The sequence below is a fragment of the Cnephaeus nilssonii genome (genome assembly GCF_951640355.1).
Source record: "Cnephaeus nilssonii genome assembly, chromosome: 9".
In the NCBI taxonomy this organism is placed as follows: domain Eukaryota; kingdom Metazoa; phylum Chordata; class Mammalia; order Chiroptera; family Vespertilionidae; genus Cnephaeus; species Cnephaeus nilssonii.
In genome coordinates, this window is record NC_137080.1 from 4,199,896 (window position 1) to 4,226,242 (window position 26,347).

Genomic DNA, 26,347 nt, shown 5'->3' on the forward strand with positions numbered 1-26,347 from the left:
GCAGCGCCCCTGGAGGCCACGGGGACACCTGCGCCCCGCGGGCCGCGCTCTGGCGCCGCTGCTGTCCGCCGCCCGGGTTTCCTCGCAGACCTGCCCCGGCTGAAGCTGACAGCCCGAAGGCGAGTCAGCCCTCCGGGGCCTGACAGCCCAAACGGGAGCAGATCTGTCCTTCTGCGGAGGGCGGACGGTCGGTCGCTCAGGGACCTGCAGCCGGGGAGACACGCAGCCCCGCTCCTCGGCAGCAGCAGCGCATCATGCCTCAACCCCCAGCTGAGCGCTGGCCTGAGAGCATCCACACAGCGCAGAGCCCTACAGCCTTCTTTTCCAGAAACCTCCCTCCTGGATCCCAGGGAGGGTCCGCTCTCCGTTCGTCTGATAAAAAACTGACAAGGTGTCACCACTTTTAGGCTTAAAAGACTCCAGAAAACCTGACCTAAAAGTCAGTCATCTGTCCTGGGCCTGGCCATCTCAAAAACATACCAGTAAGCTCCCCGAAGTTCTCTTCCTCTCAAGCCCATTCTTAGTCCACTCGAGCGTCACTATTGTCCTGACAGACGTTACCATTTTCACATGGTTCCTGAAGCTCCAGGTTGTTGCTTCTATTTTGTTTATCAAAACCAGAGTGGCCCTAACCGGTTTGGCTCAGTGGATAGACTCTATCCGATAGAGCATCGGCCTGCGGACTGAAAGGTCCCAGGTTCAATTCCGGTCAAGGGCATGTACCTTGGTTGAGGGCACATCCCCAGTAGGAGGTGTGCAGGAGGCAGCTGATCGATGTTTCTCTCTCATCGATGTTTCTAACTCTCTATCCCTCTCTCTTCCTCTCTGTAAAAAATCAATAAAATATATTTAAAAAACAAAAAAACAAAACAGAGTGGAAGTCGTCAGCATTTTCGTTGTGACCCTTCACTAGCCTGCCTCCCGGTTATTCCTGTGGTTTATTCCCAGCTTCACGTGTCAGCCTGTGATCACCAGCATCTCTGGTGCTGGTCATTTTTTTGTCACCACACACAGAGTCCAGCACTCGCCATCCGTGTGGGCGTGGCATTTCCGGACGGTGGGGCAGATTTGAATGCCGGTCTCGTGTTTCGTGTGGATAAATGGAAACCAAGCACAAATGACCAGGAGAAACTCCAGCAGAGTTCGAAAGCGCGTGTCTCGTGCCATCATCTGACATCAGATCCTTTTGTCCTGTGCTCTTTACGTCAGGTTGAGCTCTGCGTTTGAGCATGTTGTATGTGGGGACAGCAACAGGACATGAGACAGGACTCCCACACAGCGGTGGTGTGCACTCAACTTTTAAAAGTCTGAGTGGATGAGCGGGGGTGCCCACTGTGCCTGACTGACTGGGGGTGATCATTAATTCAGATCCGGAGGGAACGGTCGCTCGGACTCCAGGAGCAGAGGGGAAAGGGAAAGGGAAATAGAGGTCGGCGTGTAGACTTCCCCTCGACACGGGAGAAGGAAGACCGGACTGCTTCTCGCCAGCCATAAAATGAAAGAATGTTTGCCAAACTTTTCCTGCACCGTATCCACTTTGCCCTGGTTCCCACAACGCCCTCAGAGGCACTCGTCTGACTTTAAAGAGAGAAGACCAAGGCTCCGGGGGGGTTGTGTGGCTCTTCCACCCCCCGGTAGGGACTGCTGAGGGTGAGAGTCCCGTGGGAACCATCTGACGCCAAGTGCACGCCCATTTCCATGGCACCGTGGCACCTCTGAACATCCCCCATCCGATGTCCAATGGCAGCACCGGGGTCGAGCCGAGAGCCCGAGTACGTGTCACAGGCCCGGAGCCCAGTATAGACGTATCCGAGGCACCTCCTCACCCTCCGCGTGGTGAGCGATCCTTAGCAAACCGTTGCACAAGACCTCAGTATCACATCACTCATCTTCTCGGGGTTTGGGAGGTGTGGGAAAGAAATGATGCTCCTCAAAAGAAAAAAAAAAAAAGGCCATAAATCCATCATCGCGGCAACGAGCTTCCTGTGCACAGAAGTCCTGACTTGTTCCGCTGCGAGGCAGTGCCAAGGCAAGTCCCCTTGTGCAAATACCCTGGGAATCAGCAAAACCCAGAGGATTAAGGTGTCAGGTGCCCAGCCCAGCACGTGCATTGTTAAGGACTCGAGCTGAGACTGCTCCTGGGGCTGTGATGTGGAAGCCCACAGGCCTGCGTGCTGGCTCTCTGTCCGGGGCCCAGGCCCGAGACACACACTGCAGCGGAAGCAGCTACACGTTCCAGTCCTATCGCCCACCGCTTGTCCATGGGCAAGGGGCTTGAGCCTCAGCGAGAGGAATCTCTCATTAATCTCTCCGTGATGCGACCTGACAGAACACCTATTTTTGTGTCGTGTAATGTGTTAGGGCCTGGGGATACACGGGGGACTGAGACTCAGGCAGCTCTTGCCTCAAAGAGCTCACGATCAACGTAAGAGAAAAACCAACAAACAAAATTACACTCCAGATCGCCAAGGTAGTTAGGCCCTGGCCTGGCTAGTGGGGCTCAGGGGTGGAGTGTCGACCTATGAACCAAGTGGTCACAGTTCAATTCCTGGTCAGGGCCCAGGCCCAGGTTGAGGGCTCAATCCCAGTAGGGGGCGTCCAAGAGGCAGCCGATCAATGATTCTCTCTCATCATTGATGTTTCTCTCTCTCTCTCTCTCTCCCCCCCTTCCTCTCTGAAATCAATAAAAACATATTTTTTTAAAGTTATTTTTTACAAAGAAGTTGATGGGAATGGTTCTAAATGTTGCCTATCTCTTCTCTTACTTTCATTTTCCCCCCAGGAGGGTTTTTAACCGTGAGTGTACCTACTTCTGTCGGCAAACATCAGGGTGCGTTCACGCTAATGCTGTGGACTTAAAGAGCCCAGTGCGGGGAGGAGGCGTTAATAAATCAGGGTGGGACGAGATCTCAAAAACGTACAGTCTTCAAGTTGCAGTTGGCAGATTTAGAAGTTGGCCCAGGCATTGTGCTGGGAAAACACACGTCTGGCTGCCCTCCAGCCTGCGTTGGCCTGGCCGCCCACCCTCTGTGGAGAGCCGGGCCCTGCGGCTGATGGGCGGGTCTCCAGAGGTGGGCACCGAGCTGCTGTGCCCGGGGCAGGTCCCGCCAGCCACACGCGTCTTGGACCGCGCGCACTGACAGCGCTGCCATCCGCACTCAGCGGGCTGCCCCCAGGCCAGCCTCCGAAAGGCCTGGCGAAGTCCTGGTGCTGGCGGGCCCTTCTCGCCCCGAGGAACCCCCGCCTCCGGCTGAGCAACCCTGCGTGCACCCAGCCCTGGGGAAGGTGCTGAAGCCGGTGTGTCGGTGCCCCCCCCCCCGCCCCCGTCCCTCTCCTCCTGGGTGGTGTCCTCTCTCATACACTCCCCGGGCACGGTCCCCTTCGGCATCCTGCCTCCCCGCCCAGCAAACATTCCTTCCCGGGACGATCTGATCGCCTCCTGCCAGCTGAGATGGAGGGACTGATAGGGCTTCGGTCCCGGGTGCTCGGAGCGTGCGCCAGCCCCCGTGCACACGGCAGGCAGGGCAGAGCCAGGGGCGAGCCCGGAGGGGTGCTCCGTTCGCAGACTCGGTGCTCTCGGCATCACAGGCCAGCGGCACACCAGCTCCTGGGGCAGGAGGAGCAGCAAGGACATCCGCAGGGAGGCATTGGGGACGAAGGTCTCTATTTACGCTTGGGTTTCCCTGGCTTTACAAAAGGCACCACTGTCCGCATCGGCATTAAAACCAAGCCTCTGGGGCCACATCTGAGAAGTACAGGAAGCCGCTCCCCTCCCATCCTTTTTTTAAAAAATATATTTTTATTGATTTCAGAGAGGAAGGGAGACAGAGAGAAACATCCATGATGAGAGAGAATCATCTATCGGCTGCCTGCTGCACGCCCCCCACTGGGGATCAAGCCTGCAACCCAGGCATGTGCCCTTGACTGGAATCGAACCCGGGACCTTTAAGTCCGAAGGCCCATGCTCTATCCACTGAGCCAAACCAGCTAGGGCTCCCCTCCCATCCTTTACCATCTGCGTGACAACCGGATCCAGGAGGAAATGGTCCAGGATTCCGTGCCCATCAAACCCGTGTGCTTCGCTAACAGAACCCCCGCGTCAGATTTTGTCATTTTGTATGTGACGCTCTCAGGAAGAAGGTGTGTGAGCAGTTCTGTAGGTCCCCAGGGAGGGGACCCTGTTTCTCTGTCCCAGCGTCAGCCCCCAAATAGCCAGTGACTGGCCGCTCAGCAGCATCCGGCCCCCACCTCTTCCCCATTCTGGAAGCATTCTCTCCTTTAGGAGCCTCCTAGCTCTTAAGAATGAAATCCACTGAGAAGAGGGCAGAGAGGGGGTAAAATGTAATGGGGAAATTAAATAATAAACATTTTAAAAAGAGTTAAAGCCCATTGAAGCCGCCCACTGACTCTCCCCGCGTCAGCCCGCGCCTCCATGCAGAGAGGCTGCGGGCCGCGCCCATGCGGCTCTGACCACTCTTCTCCCCGGTAGGTCTCCCCGCGCTCCTTCCACACGCACAGGACCCTCTGGCCCATGCCGCCTGCAGCTGAAGGGTCATTCCAGGTGGCGAGAGTGAAGGACACAGGGGTTGGCTGCAGAGATGCAGGGAGCCGGCCTGACCAAGCAGCGTGAGCGCAGCAGGGGAGAGGGAGGGGAGCTCTGAGACCAAGTGCAGAGCCATCAGTACCTGCGGGGAGGCTGTGTGTGTGTGTGTGTGTGTGTGTGTATTTCTGTGTGTGTGTGTGTGCGCTGTGTCTGTGCTATGCTGTGTGTGTGTGTGTGTGTGTATCTGTGTGCCTGTGTATATTTCTGTGTGTCTGTGGGTGTGTCTGCACTGTGTGGGTGTATCTGTGCTGTGTGTGTGCCCTGTGTGTGTCTGTATGTGTGTCTGTATGTGTGTCTGTGCTGTGTGTCTGGGTGTGTCTGTGCTGTGTGTGTGCGTGTGTGTGCTATGTGTCTGAGCTGTGTCTGTGCTGTGTGTGTGTGTGTCTGTGCTGTGTGTCTGTGCCCTGTGTCTGTGTGTGTGTGTGTCTGTGTGTGTGTGTGTGCTGTGTCTGTGTTGTGTGTTTGTGTGTCTGTGCCCTGTGTCTGTGTGTGTGTGTGTGTCCTGTGTGTGTGTGTGTGTGCGCACACACACGCTGCTTAGCACCCAGGAGAGAGAGCGTGTCTAGCTGAGGAGGCAAATGGAAGGGTCAGCATTTGAGCCAGACTTTGAAGGGAGGATAAGCCAGAACATGACGGACATGCTCATCAGAGGGACCAACAGAGGAAGGGGCGGGAGGGGTTTGAGAAGCTCAGGCTGGACGGGGGGTGCGTGAAAGGGGTCGGCAGGCGATGTGGTTTAAAGGTCGAAGGAGCGGTAATAGCGGGCATTGAACAGCCCTGGGAGATTGGCTTTGCTCTGGAGGCAGGGGAGGCCCCTGACAGGTCCCTTACAGACTATGTTCTCTCATCAGAGTGCAGTGAAACCAGAAGCCAAAATCAAAATGTAAAAATTTAAATATGTTTTTGGATATTAAAGATTAACAAAATCATAACAGAAATTTTTAAATGCTCAGAACTGAACAATAATAAATCTCTTCATATCATAACTTGTAGGATGTTGCAAAGGTGAAAAATATATACTCTTACCTACTTACATATGAGAAAAACACATAGCCTAAACACTTGTGTTTAAAATCATAACATTGAAAATAAGCTGACTGTCCAATTAGCAGTTAGGACTAAAACAAGAGAATAAACTCATTAAAGAAAAAGGACAGACATAATAAAGACATGAATACACGTTAATGAAAAGGAACACGAAGTTACAACCAAGAGCAAATCCTGAGGAAACAAAAAAGGTTTTTAATACATACAATAACCGCCGAAACCGGTTTGGCTCAGTGGATAGAGCGTCAGCCTGCGGACTCAAGGGTCCCAGGTTCGATTCCGGTCAAGGGCATGTACCTTGGTTGCGGGCACATCCCCAGTAGGGGGTGTGCAAGAGGCAGCTGATCGATGTTTCTCTCTCATCGATGTTTCTAACTCTCTATCCCTCTCTCTTCCTCTCTGTAAAAAATCAATAAAATATATTAAAAAAAATACATACAATAACCAAGTCTTTAGTGAGATTTATCAAGAAAAAAGGGGGAAAGGCACAAATAAAGAATAACAGAATAGAAGACAGATATAACTGCACAAACCGCAGGTATTAAAAGGAAAAGAAAATATTATGAATTGAGAACTTATGTGAAATATAAATTCCTGGAAATTTTTGACCTATTTAAATTGACGCAAGAAGAAAAAGAATGCTTGAATGGTCCTGCAGTTATTAAAGGCATTTAATCAGTAGTTAAAAATCTTCCCGTAGCCCAGGCCAGTAGCTCAGTTGGTTAGAGCATCATCCTGATACACCAAGGTTTTGGATTCAATCCTGGGTCAGGGCACATAAAAAGCAACCAATGAATCCATAAGTAAGTGGAACAACAAATTGATATGTTTTCTCTCTCTCTCTCTCTCTATCTATCTATCTATCTATCTATCTTTCTCTCTCTCTCTCTCTCTCCCTTTCTCTCTCTCTAAAATCCATACATTTGAAAAGTGAATTTAAAAAATTTTTCCCATAAAGAAAATAGCAGGCCTAGTCAATTTTATGAGCAAATCCTACATAACTTTCAAAAAAATTGTTCCAATTTTCTAAAAGATGGAAAATGCAGGATTACTCCTCTGGTAGCATTCCATGAAGTTAATACAGCCTTGATGCAAAAGCTAGATAAAAATGGCATGATGAAAAAAAATTACAATCTAAGTGGTAAACATTGATACAAAAATCCTAAACAACACTAACAAACCTAATCCAGCCAAGCATAAAAAAGAAAATATATCTTGCCCTAATTTTCTCTTTCCCAGGAATTTGGGGAGGTTTAACATCAGAATAAGTGTAATTTACCACACTAACAGTTGAGAGGAGAAAAGCCATATGGTCTTCTCATTTGATTCAAGAAATCCTACATAATAAAAGGCTAATATGCATATCAACAAAACAGCGGACCAACCGGTCACTAAGATGCGCACTGACCACCAGGGGGCAGACGCTGAATGCAGGAGCTGCCTCCTGGTGATCAGTGAGCTCCCACAGGGGGAGCGCTGCTCAGCCAGAAGCTGGCAAGCACACACAGCAGCGGTGGCAGGAGCCTCTCCCGCCTCTGTGGCAGCTCTAAGTATGTCAAGTCATCAGTCGGACATCCCCCGAGGGCTCCCGGACTGTGAGAGGGCACAGGCTGGGCTGAGAGACATCCCTCACCTGAGTGCACAAATTTCATGCACCAGGCCTCTAGTATTAGATAAAATTCATTATCCCCTCACGTTAAAAAAAATGTTTAGGACACTCAAAAAACACAAAGGGGATTGCATAAATTGATGAATAGTATATATCAAAAATATATGTAGGGCAGACAGACACCATTCTTAACTGTGGAATGAAAGAAGCATGGACGTCCACGCGCATCCGCCCGCCATTCGGAAGGCCTTGGCAACTAGCCTCAGTCTATTTCAGGCGCTTGGCAATTTCTCCGGCTCTCGGCTGTCAGTTGCACTGCTTGGCACACGAAAGGCAATCTTTTCCACGTATCTTAGTAACAAAACAACACAACTTTATTTACTTAAGTAACCTTCCTTTCTAAGATCTTATAAAACAGGTGGTGGTAATTAATTTAATTCTGCTTTACATGATAATTTACATTACAATACTCGCTGTCAAATGTTTCGAATAGCACTCCTGCTCTTCCGGAAAGTCTCTGGAGACCCCTGTCCCAGCATCATCATTCTCTCTCCTCTGGCCACTTTCCACTCTTCTTTACTTCTCAGCAGGAGCAGGTCACCGTCAAAAGTGTACGTTATTTCCTTTATTCACACTGCAGGACGTGTGTCAAGAAGTGGGTGGTGGGCCCTGGCCGGTTTGGCTCAGTGGATAGAGCGTCAGCCTGTGGACTGAAGGGTCCCAGGTTCGATTCTGGTCAAGGGCATGTACCTTGGTTGCGGGCACATCCCCAGTGGAGCGTGTGCAGGAGGCAGCTGATCGATGTTTCTCTCTCATCGATGTTTCTAACTCTCTATCCCTTTCCCTTCCTCTCTGTAAAAAATCAATAAAATATTTTTTTTAAAAAAGAAGTGGGTGGTGGGCATGACTGCATTTCTCCATACTCTCCCTGGTACACACGATTTTGGGTGGTTGAGTGCTCACTGTCATTCAGCTATGTTTGGTTCCCATTGTCCATGCGTTACCTGGGCATGTTTCTTCATACAGGGTAATAAACCTACATGGTTCCTTTTAATGATGGCGTTTGCCCAGAGGAGAATCTGAATTCTTTTCCACGTGCTTTTGATTCAAATCACATTGTTCTACTTTGACAGCTGGCTTTTCCAATATGTATTTAAAGTGAGAATAAAGTCATCGGCAAACATGATGTTAAGGGAACTTTCTGTGGCGTGCTTCACCTTCCTTGTTGCTGGCATTTCACCATGACATCATTATTTACAGTTGCTAAGTGACCCTGTGAGAATACTCAGTTTGGGGATACTTGGAGTCCACGTTTGTGGCTCATATCCTTGTGAATTACTCCACTCAGAAATAAAATTAATTTGACACCGAGCCATTTCATCCACTGCCTTTGGCAACTTAATACAAACCAGTTATAGTCTAACAATACTAAATGAGTTATTAGACAACCCACTATAGGAAATGACATTTCAGTTATTTATAAGTAGACAGAAGCACTCTGTAGGTAGATGAAAGATAGGGAGATATATCTATCTTCCCTAGTGTTTCTGCTTCTCTGATCAAACCTTGACTGACATGAGGAACTTGTCAACATTATTATTGTCAACTAGAGGCCCGGTGCACAAAATTTGTGCCCGGGGGGATGGGGGTGGGGGATGTCCCTCAGCCCAGCCTGCACCCTCTCCAATCCGGGACCCCGACATCCCTCTCACAATCCAGGACTGCTGGCTCCCAACCTCTCACCTGCCTCTGCCTGATTGCCCCTAACCACTTCTGCCTGCCAGCCTGATTACCTCTAACTGCCCTCCCCTGCCAGGTTGGTCACCCCTAATTGCCCTCCCCTGCCAGTCTGGTTGCCCCTAACTGTCCTCCCCTGCAGGCCTGTTCCCTCCCAACTGCCCTCCTCTGCTGGCCCGGTCATCCTTAATTGCCCTCCCTGCTGGCTGGATCTCCCACAACTGCCCTCCTCTGCAGACCTGGTCCCCCCCAACTGTCCTCCCCTGCAGGCCTGCATCCCCCCCAAGGGTTCTCCCCTGCAGGCCTGGGTCCCCCCCAACTGCCCTCCCTTGCTGGCCTGGTCTCCCCTAACTGCCCTCCTCTGCCAACCTGGTCACCTCCAACTGCCCATATCTGCCCTCCCCTGCCATCTTGTGGCAGCCATTTTGTGTCCACATGGGGGCAACCATCTTTGACCACATGGGGGTGGCCATCTTGTGTGTTGGAGTGATGGTCAATTTGCATATTACTCTTTTATTAGATAGGATATCATTTTCCACATTATCACTGTCAATATTATTGCCAACATTATCTACTGAGAAAGCATTGGTTTCCTCCGGTCAAAGCCAAAGTCTTTACAAGGATTCACTTATTTTCTATTGCCTTGATAATTAGCAATGCAAATATCATCCTCCCCATATTATAGATAGGAAACAAAATTAATAACAGACGTTCCTTAAGAAGCAAGGGTCTGACACAGCCATCTTTCATTTCAAGAGTTACCAGGAAGGGAAGGTGAGGGGGAGTCACTAGCCAAGCAAACAGGCCCCCACCTTGTTTATCTTGAAAAGGTCAGGAGACCCCTTGGCTCTGGGTCAGATTAGGGACTCAGTAAACATTTATGTGCATAAAAATTAAGTCCCTCGGATGTTTTGCTTTTAAAAGGCTGACCTGTCCTGGACGGTTTGACTCTGTGGTTAGAGCATTGGCCCTCGTACTGAAGGGTTGTGGCCTCGATTCCAGTTCACAACACGGATCTCGGTTGTAGCCTCGATCTCCAGCCCTGTGGGGAGGCACGTGTGGGAAACAATCAATGTTTTTCTCTCTCTCTGTCTTGTCCACTCCCTGCCACACTCTCTAAAAATCAATGGAGTAAATATCCTCTGCTGAGGATTAACAAAATAATAATAACAACAACAACATCAATGGGGAAATATCCTTGGGTGAGGGTTAATAAAAATAAAGTGAACTCTATATAATAAAAGCCTAAGTGACCCTTACGGCGGAATGACCAGAATGACTGGTCACTATGATGTGCACTGACCACCAAAGGGCACGTGCTCAATGCAGGAGCTGCCCCCTGCTGGTCAGTGCGCTCCCACAGGAGGAGTGCTGCTCAGCCAGAAGCCGGGCTCACAGCTGGAGAGCGCAGCGGCGATGGCAGGAGCCTCTCCCGCCTCCGCAGCAGTGCTAAGGAGCAGCGAGCCGAGTGGTAAGGAGTGAGCAGGTGGGCTGTAAGGAGTGAGGGATCCCGGATTGCAAGAGGGATGTCCAATTGGGCCTAAGCCGGCAGTTGGACATCCCCCGAGGGGTCCCAGACTGGGAGAGGGCATAGGCCGGACTGAGGGACCCCCACCCAGTGCACTAATTTCATGCACCTGGCCTCTAGTAAATAAATAAAAATAAGAGGCTGCCCTGCCTCTGCTTTGTTAAGACTCCTCTAACCCACTCTGAATTGGGGGTGACGTGGCCTTGGGCAAACTTACAAGTAAAGCAAGTCAAAGCAAAGCATAAAGTCAGGGTGTGATTTTTGCATAGGGCTTTTCTTATTTATTGGTTTAACCAACCCTTGTACTTGCCTGGCGGTCTGAGACATTAGACACTTTATACAAGAAACCACACGCATGGCAGAGCCTCTCGGGCCCCATGAAAGTGTCAGGTGCCCACGAAACGGCACGGGGCTGCCGCCCGCTCCACCGACTGGCACTCACCTGTGTGCAGTGGGTGTGGGTCTCCGGTCTCGCTCTCTGTGCCTCAGCTGGGTTCCTCCTTTGACTCCCCGTCTCGCCAAGGTGAGAGCACCGTGACCTCAGTGTTCTGGGCCTCCCTCTCCCTTCCCAGGAGGTGCCTCTACATTAGGAAGCTTCGAGGGTGCAGAGCCCACTGGGCCCCCACTGCACGTTCACCCGATCCCACCGAGACACCTCCCGTTCCTGACACGCCAGCCTCCATCCTGGTGGCGCTCCTGGGACTTCTGTGTCACACTTAGAACAGAGGGACCACCTGGCCCTCCAGCTCCCACGGCGGGGGGGTGGGGGGGGGACTGTGCAAAGCACGGCCTGCCGATGAAAACACGGGCTAATACCCTGCCCCGTGGACCAGTGAGCTTCATGCCTCGAGTCTCACACCCCCAAACAGGATCCGATTCCTTCCAGGACATCACTCTGCCTTCTCTCTCTACGTGCCCTTACTGGTCGGCAGAGTTCCCACCGGTACATTTTTTAAAATATATTTTTATTGATTTCAGAGTGGAAGGGGATAAACATCAATGATGAGACAATCACTGATCAGCTGTCTTTTGCGGCCCACAGCCGGGCATGTGGCCTCTCCTCCCCGCTTCCTCCCTCTCTCCCGCCCTCTTCCCCTCTGTCCCTCCAGCAAACAGAGGCCTGGAGACGGAGGGCACTGCCTGCCTCGCGCTCTCCCTCGTCCCTCACCCTGTGCCAAGCCTTAGAATACGTGCCAGGACCTCGGGCGGGAGGGGGTTGCCAACAGGAAGAAGGGGATCTTACAAACTCTAGTTTCGAGATGATGTTAAAGCCTCTCGTTTCTGAGCCCCGTCCTGCAGTGTCTGCGTCCTGCCGGCCCCCCTGGAAAAGTCGGCCACGCTTTCCCTTCCCGGCTGCTCCCCGTTCCAGTCAGAGTTCACAGACGGACGGGCTCACCGGGGTGCAGACACCGCTGCTTCCTCCTTTCGGGGGGAAGAGAAACAGGGGCGAGGGAAGGAGTCGAGAGGGAAACTGAGACGCGTGGGGGGAGGAGAGGATGGAGGGGTGGGCAGGTCTGTGTCACCCAGGAGCAGAGAGCAACATAAATCTGTCGCCTCGCCCCCTGGCCAGGAGCACCCAGCACACTCAGTCCCTGGTGGGGACACCCTGCAGCCTGCGCCTCCATAAATCCCCGGCAGAGCCCCAGTCCTGCGGCGTGGCTGCGGGCCATCACAAACACGTCTCGGCAGTGTCAGCTCTCGGGGTTGCCAGGGTTCTGGGGCCAGATTCCATCCAAAGAGCTGAAGCTGAACCGCCTCGGCTACAAATGTTTCTGTGTGTTTGCCTTTGATCGTGTAATTGGGATGAGAAAGGGAACTCCCACCGAATATCCACATGCACCTACAAGGGAAAAGGGATTGAATAAATCATCCTTGGACAGGGCCATAAATCCATCCACATATTTTTCATTCTGCGGTGTCACTTACACCAATAAATGCCGGGGGGACGGGGCGGGGGGGGGGGGGGGGGAGTTGTACAAGTTTTGGATAAACTTGCTGGTGAAATTTCAAGAATCACCTGAGCAAGAATGTGAGCGCGACTAAGAATAGCATCAGGCAGCTCCCTCTGCGCTGAAGCCAAACGGGCGCAGCTGCCACCTCTCCTGGCAGCGCCCCCCCCCCCGCCCCCCCGGCTCCACGCACCCTCTCCCCACCCCAGACGCCCGGGGCTCCGTGCCGCTTGGCCAGGGTGGCAGACCTGCCCCTGCCGCTCAGGGCACTGGCGGGGCCTGCAGTCACCCTCCTGGGCACCTGCCGGCGTTCCACCCACCACAGGGGCCGGCTGCCGCCGCCCTTGGCTTTACTGAGCCTGACACTGGGTCAGGGCACCCCGACTCTGAATCTAAGAGGGTGGGGAGAGTGCTTTCATCTTTGCTCTTTGGATGTGGGCGAGTCCCAAAGAGTCCCAGCCCCTCGCTGCACGCCCTCTGCCACGTGACTCTGTGGCTCCTTTCCCCTCACCCCCAGGTGGTGTCCACTCCCCCACCCGCCCTGAGGCTGGGCGTGGCATGTGATGTGTCCTGGCCCAGGGGACATCAGCCAAGGTGACAGGCACCTGGTGAGGGAGCCCAGGCCAGCCTGTCAGAGGACGGGGGGTGGCATCGTCCCACTGCCGGCCACACCAGCTGGCCTACCCACCAGGTAAAGGATAAAACGCCCGCTTGGAAAGAAGGGACCTTTACGCTGGAAATGAATGGGGACCATCCTGGTTTTCACAGATCCGGCACCTGTACACACGACTCATGTTATAGATCCGGGACGTATGTACTTTCAAAGGACACCGCCTGGGTTACAGCTGATTAGCCTGGGGCTAGAAAACACCTGTGTCTGGGAGTTGGGGTGGAGTCACATTAGCTCTGAGAGTCCCAGCGGAGTCAGGGATACCCCGCCGCAGTCTCGACTCTCAGGGTCCCCAGTGGAGCATCACTCGCTGCCCGAAACACCCACACTCTACCCCGAGCTGCTTCACTCCCTACAGTGGCTGCAAACCACCAGGCCGCCCACAACCGTGCATATGCATGTGCCCGTGTGCACACACGCATGGACACACAGGCACACTCTCGTGGTAGCAATGCTTTTGGCATGTGCAGCCCCACTGGTGGGTGACAGGGCCGCGGGCCACACACAGGCAGCGGGCTGCTCCTGGCCGGGTCGCCCGGCGGCTGATGGCTAATTGCTGAGGGAAGAAGGAACGCAGCGTTAACAGACACCCGGTGGGGGGGGGGGGGAGGGGCGAAGGGTGCCAGGGAGCCACCCACAGCGTCACCTTGCTGCACTTAATTGTTTTAACATCCCATACAGGTTCCCCCAGATTTTCTTATTAAAGCGTTCTCGGGCAAGAATCACATTATGTTTTGCGGCGCTCAGAACAGTGCGCTGAGCAATGAGAAATACATTTTGACTTGAATCAACATGGAACGCAGTAACATACCCCAACTACCTGTTCTTTTTCAATGATTACAGATCAGGTCTCCGCCGACAAAGCGAAGCAAAGAGCAGGGCTTGTCTAAATCCACATGGGTTTTCCATCCAGATCATTCCGTGGCCCCGTGGAGGGAACACAGGCCTGCGAGCCCGAAGGCTCCTCGCCCCCTGCCTCTGTCCGGCCACCGACCGCCACCGGATGCTGCGGCCGCCGTCACGCCCCGGCCTGCGCTGCATCCGCTCAGCATGGGCAGCAGGGGACTCCTCTCAAGGGAGAATTTGCAGACCTGCCCAGTTGGGGTCCTTCATGTTTACTGTAACACATAAATGTGCACAGTTATGCGAGAAAGTGTAACCTGATAGATCTTCAGTATCACCAAAGCACATTTTAAAAACATTTTAAAAATAAATAATAACAACACTGCACACCAGTAGGACTCAATAGGGGAAAGCCTGACATGAGAGAGAATGTCACGTTTCGGAACGCCCCTGCCCCTGCCCCGCAGTGCGGTGCTGACAGGCAGGCCTTCAGCGTGGGGCTTGCTTACGCCGCGGGGTGCTGCCTGCGGTTCTCAGCCTGCACAGCCTTTCTGGGTACGGGGAGCCCGAGCCTCGGGGGCCTCCCGTGGCAGTTGAGTCAGTAACATTGGCACCAGGTGGCCACAGCACAAACACACAGAGGAAGACAGAATGTCAGGGTGGTGTGTATCAGAAAGTGGCCGTCCACGTAACGCAGAATAGGCTTATATTTTAGATCATCACCGAAATTCAAAGTTTTGATCCCACAGAGAATTCAGAGGTTTTTCAGAATTGGCCGCGACTCCAGCCGGAGAAACAACGGAATAAAAATACCTCTACCGACCCTGACTGTCCATTCTATCCAACCTCATTGAGGCCTCGGGAATAGCCATGGCAGCGCACAGATCTGCCACCAGAGGGCACCAGAGATCCATCGTGGGAAAGATGACGGGACCGGCGGCCTCCTTCCTGTGAGCAGAGAGCTTGCTGCGACGGAGCCCCAGGAACCCAGACCTCCGCTATTTCCACATCTGTGTCCTTTCCTCTCCCCTGGAGTCCGTGCACTGTGGGAAGATCCCAACCAATGAATTTTGGAGAGAGACTCTCTGAGAACTGGCAACTCCACGCAGGTGAGACGTCTACTTAGAATCCTGTGGACTTTTGCTTCTCATGTGGCTCTTTCTTGCACATGGTAGGCACTCAACGTTCCATAAATACAAACAAAGAAGGAGAAACTAACAAGGAGAGAGACGCCTCCTGTTTTAGCAGAAGAGCGCATGTGTAGTACGTGCACAGCTGTCGTGTGGCCGGTTCCGCTGTTTCGTCTTTAGGACCCGCAGGCAGAGCCACGCTGCGCCTCTGGGTCATCCCGGGTGCTCAGTGTGGGGTGCTCAGTGTGGGGTGCTCAGTGGGGGGTGCTCAGTGGGGGGTGCTCAGTGTGGGGTGCTCAGTGGGGGGTGCTCAGTGTGGGGTGCTCAGTGGGGGATGCTCAGTGTGGGGTGCTCAGTGTGGGGTGCTCAGTGGGGGATGCTCAGTGTGGGGTGCTCAGTGGGGGGTGCACAGTGGGGGGTGCTCAGTGGGGGGTGCTCAGTGTGGGGTGCTCAGTGTGGGTTGTACAGTGTAGAAATGTGTGTCTCATGGCTGAATGGAAGGCGAGGCTGTGCCATGTGGTGACACATCAGTGGATTTCCTGCCGAAACTCAGACTGTCACTACAGAAAGGAAATGCCCACGCAAACCCAAACATGTTCCCTCTGTGCCGAGCGGGGCCTGGCTTCGCCTCACCCAGCCGTCATCCCGCAGCCGGCAGAGGCGCCAACACCTCACCAAGGCCTGGGGGCGCCCTCCGCCTGCCCCGCCCCCTGTCCATCTGGAAAAGCTGACCAGGTCCACGCGGGCCTTTGGGGAGAGGGGGAGGGGACCTAATAGGGGAAGGTGCTAATAGGCCTGGCCACCTCCACGTCGGGCCAGGCCACCTCCACACCGGGCCGGGCCACCTCCACGTCGGGCCACCTCCACGTCGGGCCACCTCCACGTCGGGCCTGGCCACCTCCACGCCGGGCCTGGCCACCTCCACGTCGGGCCACCTCCACGTCGGGCCACCTCCACGTCGGGCCAGGCCACCTCCACGTCGGGCCACCTCCACGTCGGGCCAGGCCACCTCCACGCCGGGCCTGGCCACCTCCACGTCGGGCCACCTCCACGTCGGGCCACCTCCACGTCGGGCCACCTCCACGTCGGGCCAGGCCACCTCCACGTCGGGCCACCTCCACGTCGGGCCAGGCCACCTCCACACCGGGCCGGGCCACCTCCACGTCGGGCCTGGCCACCTCCACGTCGGGCCACCTCCACGTCGGGCCACCTCCACGTCGGGCCAGGCCACCTCCACACCGGGCCGGGCCACCTCCACGTCGGGCCACCTCCACGTCGGGCCACCTCCACGTCGGGCCAGGCCACCTCCACACCGGGCCAGGCCACCTCCACGTCGGGCCACCTCCACGTCGGGCCAGGCCACCTCCACACCGGGCCGGGCCACCTCCACGTCGGGCCACCTCCACGTCGGGCCACCTCCACGTCGGGCCAGGCCACCTCCACGCCGGGCCTGGCCACCTCCACGTCGGGCCACCTCCACGTCGGGCCAGGCCACCTCCACACCGGGCCGGGCCACCTCCACGTCGGGCCACCTCCACGTCGGGCCACCTCCACGCCGGGCCTGGCCACCTCCACGCCGGGCCTGGCCACCTCCACGTCGGGCCACCTCCACGTCGGGCCACCTCCACGCCGGGCCTGGCCACCTCCACGCCGGGCCTGGCCACCTCCACGCCGGGCCTGGCCACCTCCACGTCGGGCCACCTCCACGTCGGGCCTGGCCACCTCCACGTCGGGCCACCTCCACGTCGGGCCACCTCCACGTCGGGCCTGGCCACCTCCACGTCGGGCCACCTCCATGTCGGGCCAGGCCACCTCCACACCGGGCCGGGCCACCTCCACGCCGGGCCACCTCCACACCGGGCCGGGCCACCTCCACGTCGGGCCACCTCCACACCGGGCCGGGCCACCTCCACGCCGGGCCACCTCCACGCCGGGCCGGGCCACCTCCACGTCGGGCCACCTCCACGTCGGGCCACCTCCACACCGGGCCGGGCCACCTCCACGTCGGGCCACCTCCACGTCGGGCCACCTCCACGTCGGGCCTGGCCACCTCCACGTCGGGCCACCTCCACACCGGGCCGGGCCACCTCCACGCCGGGCCACCTCCACGCCGGGCCACCTCCACGTCGGGCCACCTCCACGTCGGGCCGGGCCACCTCCACACCGGGCCGGGCCACCTCCACGTCGGGCCACCTCCACACCGGGCCTGGCCACCTCCACGTCGGGCCACCTCCACACCGGGCCGGGCCACCTCCACGCCGGGCCACCTCCACGCCGGGCCACCTCCACGTCGGGCCACCTCCACGTCGGGCCGGGCCACCTCCACACCGGGCCGGGCCACCTCCACGTCGGGCCACCTCCACACCGGGCCTGGCCACCTCCACGTCGGGCCACCTCCACACCGGGCCTGGCCACCTCCACGTCGGGCCACCTCCACGTCGGGCCACCTCCACACCGGGCCTGGCCACCTCCACGTCGGGCCACCTCCACACCGGGCCTGGCCACCTCCACGTCGGGCCACCTCCACGTCGGGCCAGGCCACCTCCACACCGGGCCGGGCCACCTCCACACCGGGCCACCTCCACGCCGGGCCACCTCCACGCCGGGCCACCTCCACGTCGGGCCACCTCCACACCGGGCCGGGCCACCTCCACGCCGGGCCACCTCCACGTCGGGCCACCTCCACGTCGGGCCACCTCCACACCGGGCCGGGACACCTCCACGCCGGGCCACCTCCACGTCGGGCCACCTCCACGTCGGGCCACCTCCACACCGGGCCGGGACACCTCCACGCCGGGCCTGGCCACCTCCACGCCGGGACACCTCCACGCCGGGCCTGGCCACCTCCACGTCGGGCCGGGACACCTCCATGTCGGGCCACCTCCACGCCGGGCCAGGCCACCTCCATGTTGGGCCACCTCCATGTCGGGCCACCTCCACACCGGGCTGGGCCACCTCCACGCCGGGCCAGGCCACCTCCACACCGGGCCGGGCCACCTCCACGCCGGGCCGGGCCACCTCCACGCCGGGCCGGGCCACCTCCACGCCGGGCCGGGCCACCTCCACGCCGGGCCGGGCCACCTCCACGCCGGGCCGGGACACCTCCACGCCGGGCCGGGACACCTCCATGTCGGGCCACCTCCACGCCGGGCCGGGCCACCTCCACGCCGGGCCGGGCCACCTCCACGCCGGGCCGGGCCACCTCCACGCCGGGCCGGGACACCTCCATGTCGGGCCACCTCCACGCCGGGCCGGGCCACCTCCACGCCGGGCCGGGACACCTCCACGCCGGGCCAGGCCACCTCCATGTCGGGCCACCTCCACACCGGGCCGGGCCACCTCCACGCCGGGCCGGGCCACCTCCACGCCGGGCCGGGACACCTCCACGCCGGGCCAGGCCACCTCCATGTCGGGCCACCTCCACACCGGGCCGGGCCACCTCCATGTCGGGCCACCTCCACACCGGGCCGGGCCACCTCCATGTCGGGCCACCTCCACACCGGGCCGGGCCACCTCCATGTCGGGCCACCTCCACACCGGGCTGGGCCACCTCCATGCCGGGCCAGGCCACCTCCATGTCGGGCCGGGCCACCCCGGGTCGGTGAAACCACGGCAGTGAACAGGCTCCCAGGGACCTCTGAGCCCGGAGCCTCCGGGAGCAGAGGCGGGTCTGGCGCTTGGTCACCCGCTGGCTCGGAGGTCCCTGCCTCGCTCGGAGGTCCCTGCCTCGCTCAGTTGTCCCTGCCTCGGGGGACTTGCCCTCCGCAGCGGAGAGGGATGGAGCCGCCAAGACGAACTGTGCAGAGAAGGCTCGGCTCGTCCGCGGCCGCGGTCCCCGGCCAAGGCCAGTGCTCACTGGGCCACCGGGCGCCCTGGGCACCGAGCCGGAGGCTCCAACGAGAACCGCGGGCAGGAAAGCCCTCCCAAACGCGGGAACAGCCCACGGAGGGCGCTTACAGCTGCCTCGGCTGGAGTGGTCCGAACTGGATGAACATCGGCCAGGGCCGTGGGCAGGACCCGGCCTGGGAGGTGCCGCCCCGTCACCGCCCGGTGCCCGTCACCCTCCAGCCTGGGGCCTGGGAGGGTGGTCACCCCTCAGGCTGGCCTCACCGAGCATAAGGCCTGGCTCGGTCAGATCCTCGCAGGAGGTGGGGTTCGAGGACCCTCACGTGGCCTGAGCAGGGACCCGGGAGGAGCCGTGAACGGCAGCCACGGGCAGTGGACGGCGATGGCAAAGCCGAGTGCCCTCGGGAAGGGGGCACCTCGGGGACGCACGGGGTCTCCCTCACCCCGCCCCCCTCTCGGGCACAAAGCCCACCCGGCTCACGGGCACGGGGCCCACGCAGGAGGGGCCGGCTTCCAGGGAGGCACCCACGCCCGCACCCACACCCACAGCCGCCCTCCCGTGGCAGTCCGCTGGGCCGCACCAGCCGAGTGTTGGGGGGAAGCCACGCAGCCAGGGCGCCGGGACTCCCTCGCCTTCGCTTGTCTTTTGAGAATGAAGGTCACACGGCTGCTGCCTATGGCTGCCTTTGAGTCGTGAGTTTGATGTCACAACTTTTGGGAAGGGAAGGGGGAGGGGACAGGAGGGCAGAACGGCCTTGGGGACCACTGCAGACACAGCCCCCCCCCCCCCCCCACCACCACCACCATGGGCCAAGGAGCTGGTGCTGGCAGAGACTGGTGCGGCCTCTCGGGTCCCGGGGAGCAGGCAGGGAGGGGATGCAGAGCGGGGCCTGGGCGGAGCGAGCATTACTGTTTAGGGGCTGGAGCGGCGCTGAGCTGGGACCCTAACGGGGTCAGGACCCTCAGTCCCAGCCCGCAGGAGCAGAGGGGGGGAGGGGGCGATGGGAGCTCCCTGTCCTTCCCCGGGCCTCCTGCGCTCAGCGGGAAGCGGCCTGAAGCCAGGCAGGGCCCTGGCCAGAGGGGCGGGCATGCCAGGGCCCAGGCGTCGCCCCTCCACCCGGGAGGGGATGCTGGGCGCCCTGGGAGGAGCGGGGAGGGGGCGTTGAAAGGCAGCCGGGGATAAGCATCTGCCTCCCCAGAGAACACCCAGCGTGGAGGGGGAAGGTCGTGGTGGGAGCGGTTACAGAAGAGTCGAACCCTGCCCGGGTCAGAGGAAAGCTGCTGCCGCGGTGAATGTATGCGAGGCGGCAAACGAAGTTGAAGGGTGTCTGTGCCGGGAGCACAGGCGTCACCTCTCCTCCGGGCCCCACGTCCAGGTGCTTGCACGCGCTGCTACCTAGGGTCGCTACTGGGGTCGACGAGTGACCTGCCTCAGCCGACCGAGTCCGCTCTCCTTCCTAAGACTGAAAGATGAAACAGAGGGCCGGAGAACATGGGATACCAGGATACAGGCTTCAAAGACGTCTGAGAGAGGCCGGCTAACCGGCCAACGGCCCCCGTTACCGGCTGTGTCACTTTAGGAAACAGAGTTCCCGCGACGGCACCTGAGCCCGGAGCCGCACACCCGGCGGAGGAAGTGGCCGGGGACCCAGGCGAGGATCCAGGCCTTCACCCCCCGTGAGCCTCCCGAAGCCACAGGTCACCATCCTCTCCGAAGCGCCTCCCGCTGAGTGCTCTGCAGACAGTAGGTGCTCGGTAAGTGCTCTGCAGACAGTAGGTGCTCGGTAAGGGCTCTGCAGACAGTAGGTGCTCGGTAAGTGCTCTGCAGACAGTAGGTGCTCGGTAAGTGCTCTGCAGACAGTAGGTGCTCGGTAAGTGCTCTGCAGACAGTAGGTGCTCGGTAAGTCGCTGACACTTCTGCCCTGGTTGTCATGGTGACTAGACCATCCAAAGGCCAGTGGCCATGTTCATATGACACGTAGCGAGTCTGTGGGGACCAGGCTGCCCAGACCGGCTGACCTGACGTAGAGCAGAGCTGGCTTCATTCTGCTCCTATCGGCCCGGCTTCCAGACGGCACACACAGACTTACCGAGCGCCGTCTGTGTTCCTGGCACAGAGCTGGGGGCTGGGGGGCAGGTAGGTGCACAAAGGTCCTGCTCTCGAGGCGTTCCTAGCCTCGGGACAGTGACAGGGGTGGGAGCCGGAGCAAGGTGCTGGGGGCTAGGGAAGGGGCCCGGAGCCCGGACGGCGGGAGCACGGGTGAAATCTGAGTTGGGTTCTGACAGGTGGAGGCGGCCAGGCTGGGGGCCCCTGCAGGTGGAGGAGGCCCCATCCCCAGGGCAGCGTCTGAAGGGCAGCAGGGGACCCTGATGTCTCCAGCCCAGCAACATACGATCACAAACGGGGGAGCTCAGGGCCTCTGCTTCGGAGGTAGCCAGGATGTTCCTATAGAAGAGTGACGCTTAAACACTTGGGGACACGGAGCCCTCAGAGAATCTGATTTTTCAAGAACAGCTGTGCTCCTCCCCCACGAAGCCACCCCGGGACTCCGTCTAAGAAACCCTCGTGGGAGCTGGAAAGTGCGTGGAAGCCGGCGAATCCGCGCTGACCCTCAGCCACAGCCACGGGGCCCTGGGCTCCGGCCCCGCCTCTGCCTCCCAGGACCAGCCAGGTCTCCACCCCCCAGAGCTGCTGGTGGAGACGTGGCACCCGGAGGGCGTCAGGGGCAGGGAGCCGGGCAGCCAGCGGTAGGCTCCCCGCGGTGTTTCCCCGGAGCCAGGCGCCCCTCAGCCAGCGGGGTCTGCAAACAGAGCCTCCCGCCGCGGCCTCCTGCCCGTGACGGCTCTACCAGGGGTCCTCAAACTTTTTAAACAGGGGGCCAGTTCACTGTCCCTCAGACCGTGGGAGGGCCGGACTATAGTTTAAAAAAAACCATGAACAAATTCCTATGCACACTGCACGTATCTTATTTTGAAGCAAAAAAACAAACCGGCAAAAACACCCGCAGGTGGCCCGCGGGCCGTGGTTTGAGGACGCCTGCTCTAGACGATGGTCTAGGAAGCGCTCAACAAGTAAACAGGCCGACTGGGCAGGCCGGCATTCTCACTAAGGCTGAGAGTCTGGGGGCCTGGCCTTACACCCTCCTCCGCCGCGGACCCTTCTGTCCCTCACCTGCCCTGAGCCAGGCGGCCCCTCTGTGAAGAGGGCCTGAGGGTTCCCGCCCAGTCCACAGGCAGATGAGAATGAAAGCCCAGTGAGCTGATAGGGTGAAAGCATTTTGAACTCTAAACCTTATTATTAGAAAAAAAAAAACATTAAAGGGCGAATGATCACATCACAGGAAAAAACTGGCAACTGTAACCCCAAAATAAAATTCTGACATTAAAAAAATAAAGGCCAGACACCCAGTAGAGAGAATAAACAGTGTCTGCCACTGGTTATAAGGCATCATGAATACTTTTATTGGTTTCGTATACGGTTTAGAAAGGGGCAGGAAAGAAAAGGACCCTCAATATAATTCCAGGGGAGAGTTCCTGGTCAGCGTTTCCTGGAGCACTGGCTGACTAGCGTAGGTGCCCAGCGAGTGCTCATTTTTATCCTAAAAGAGCTGCTGAACTTGGCGAGACTGCTAGGATGGGGGGGGGGGGGAGGGGGGCTAGGTGGGTGAGGCTGGCCAGGCCACCCTGTAAGGGGGGCCTCCCGGCTCCATGCTTTGTCTGCTGGAGAGCAGAGCCCCAGATGGAGGCCGCTGCCCTGGGGTCCCACCGGCTGCTGCTTCTGCCCATCAGGCCACCGCCTGGCCCCGGCTTCACGGTGGTGATGGGGGAGCAGCCAGTGAAGGACCAGAGTTCACCACCTCTGTGCTGCCTGCCTTCATTCACTCCTTGTGCCTCTTCCACGTCCAGCTGCTGGCTGGCTGTGGAAGTGAATCTGCATGACAACAGAGGAGACGGACAGGCTAGCAGCCAATCAGATGAGCGACTGCCTGCCAGGCCTGAGAAGGCCCTCACCCAGCACAGTCTCAGGCAGGCGGTGGGAGCACGGCAGGACTTAAGCCTGGGAGGGGCGCAAGCTTTAAAAAAAAAATCCCCAGGTAGTTATGTGAAGGATGGCGGGGGATACAGAATTGGAAGAGTTAAGATGTGAAGCAAGAAACCATCAGAAACTATTCAAGTAATACAGGCAACATGCCCCCAGAGCTTGGAGCTTGAGATGAGCAGGAAGGGCAGGGGTAAGTGAGAAGTATCTGGGAGACGGAATTCGGACCTGAGAAGAAGGCAAAGTCCTTCCTCCAGCTCACCGCTCTGCCGCTTGGTAGCTGTGTGAGCTGCAGAGTACGGGGCATCACTGAGCCTCAGTTTCCTCATCCATAAATGGGTCTAGTTATATGAACATGCTGTGAGGGTTACAAAAGAATGGGAGCAGGGAGATGGATCTGGCACATGGCAGGCGTCCAATAAAGGTCAGCTCCCTTGAAGGACATGGCAACTCATGCTATAGGTTGGAGTCAAGCTTGAAAATAAATAGTAAGAAAAGGGGAATGAGCAAAGGTGAGCTGCTGTGCAACCCTCGTGTTGGGCAACAAGGCCGACATGGACCTCAGGAGAAACCACATTAAAATATGACTGCAGAGCCCAGCCGGTGGCTCAGTGGTTAGCGTCGCCCTATGAACCAGAGGGTCCTGGTTCAGTTCCAGGTCAGGGCACATGCCCAGGCTGCAGGCTCGATCCCCAATAGGAGGCAGCCGATCAAGGATTCTCATCATTGATGTTTCTATCTCTCCCTTTCCCTTCCTCTCTGAAATCCAATATATAGACAGACAAACAAACAAGACGTGACTGCAGAGACAGAAGTGTGCCCGTGGTCTCACTCAGAGGACCCACCTCCGTGCTGCCTCTAACCCCGCCCCTGGGGAAGGTGGGCTCTATGCTCAGGCTCCTTACAGCTGAAATCAATTTGACAGCGCTGTTCCCAAGGTCACCAGCCATTCAGAGAGCCCCCAGATTCTTGGTCGCCCTCCATTCCTTTATGCCAAACCCACAGACTCAGGAAAGGAGTTCAGGTCGAGGAAGCGCCTGGCGGGAAATGTGCCCTGCTCCTGTGAGCCGCACCTCATACATGGAGCATGTCTACTCCACCTCCGTGAGGCACCCAGCAGCCTCCCCTTCCCTCTCAGGCCTGCTCCCGAGCTTGTGCAGGCCACACGCTGACCCTGACGATACTCGGTCATTTTCCACGTCAGGTTCTGGGGGAGCAGATTTGATGTCACTCGAGCGAGGCCAGCCAGCACTTTCACTATGAGAAGCCACATCCAGCGCCCCGGGCTGGAAATTCAGCACCACGTGGGAAGGCAAAGGGGCGATTATTTCCGTTCACCAGGTACTTGCTACATCACTTGTTTCCTATGTCAGTGCGTTTCAAAAATTTCCCCCGGTGAGAGCGCTGAGGAGGCTTTGTTGTGAAATATGGTGAACACGGGGTGCTTTCTTTTTCATGACCTCACTCAGATTCCTCTCTGGGTGTGGAACTAAAGCCCCAAAGGGGTGGGGTGCGGGGGGGGGGGGGGTTGGGGGAGGAGGGGCGGGCAACTCTTCTGGGACCTCAAAGAGATGCAAAAAAAGGGGAGGGGGCAACTAGGGGAGGACAGCAATGAAAAGAGAAGCGAAAGGGGGGGGGGGGGGAAGTGTCTAGACCAAGATTAAAATGTGGAAAAGCACTTGGCGGAGCAGAGTTCTGAAGAAAGAAACTTTACTTCCTTTTACTGGTCATGGATTATCTGTGTCCATAGTTTTAAAAGCTCAAATGAATAATTCAGACTATAAAATAGATTTAGATCTGTTACTGTCAATGTGGTTTATAAATATCATATTAAATGTATTCAAACATTTTGCCCAAATCACCAGAAGCTCTGAATCATCTGAATGCTTTCGTGTGCTCTAAATCTGCACATGACGAGATGAATTAGGCCAGAGATCAGAGCGTTTCTCCCCGCTGTGTTGAAATAAATGCTTAGAAGTAGTTAACATTTAATAGAGTTTTGATTTAGTGACTTTTGAAATAATTGCAGTAACACTGATTGCACATTCATATGTGGGGCCAGTGAGCTGCCCCTCTGGACACACAGCATGGCTTCTGCCATTTCCCACAATCCCCACCACTCCCTACCACTCTCTTCACCCACTCACCTTTCCTGCCTGCCCCTCAGGTATTTGAGGGTGAAAATTCTGGGTTAGGCAATGTCTGATGGGTATAGATAGACAGACAAATTTGTACTCCAGTAGTCAATAATCCTATATAACAAAGAGGTAATATGCAAATTGACCCTCATGCCCTCATGTCACAAGATGGCCGCCCCAACATCGTCACAAGATGGCCGGCAGGGGAGGGCAGTTGGGGGTAACCAGGCCTGCAGGGGAGGGCAGTTGGGGCAATCAGGCCTGCAGGGGAGCAGTTAGGTGTCAATCAGGCCAGCAGGGGAGCAGTTAGGGGGATATCAGGCTGGCAGGCAAAGTGGTTAGGGGCAATCAGGCAGGCAGACAGGTGAGTGGTTAGACGCCAACAGTCCCAGATTGTAAGAGGGATGTCCGACTGCTGGTTTAGGCCCTATCCCTAAACTGGCAGTCAGACATCCCCTGAGGGGTCCCAGATTAGAGAGGGTGCAGGCTGGGCTGAGGGACACCCCCCCCCCCCCAGTGCACAAATTTCGTGCACCGGGCCTCTAGTATTGTAATAACTCTGTACCAGGCCAGGTGAGTATTGGAAATATCAAGGGTGGGGGAGGAACACTTTGTAAAATATATGGTTACCTAACCACTAGGCTGTACACCTGAAACTAATACAAAATAATGTAAACTGTAATTGAAAAAAAGAATAACAAAGTTGAACTCCATACTAGTGCGTTATAATCCTTTACGTATATGGATGGCATCTGGCATTTTCCCAAATAAATTCAGAGAAAACCCAAATACACTTACAAAGAGATAGGGGAGTTCTAGTCCCAACTCCTCTATCCTGTTCCTCTCCCTGATTCGCCCCCAGGGAGCGTTGCAAACAGCTCACTTCTGAACCCCAGGCTTTCCTTGGGGCGCAGCACATGAGGACACCTCCTTCTTTTGCAAGAAACCAGGCTGGGGCAGTGGGAGGTGTGTGGTGGGCGGAAAGGTCAGAGCGCAGAGCGGCGCCAGAGCGGGAACTGCTCCTCAGGAGCTCAGCCCGGGTCGGGCCACACCACTCATTTCCGGAGAAGACCGGGTACCGGAAATGGTCCTGTTTGCTTTTAATAACAAAACCGTGTCCTTAAGCCCAACGCAGCTTTGGTCAAAGACCACATTCGAATTAACCAGAAGGTTCCCTGTCTAAGAGAGCTGCCGCCAGGAGTTAGCGT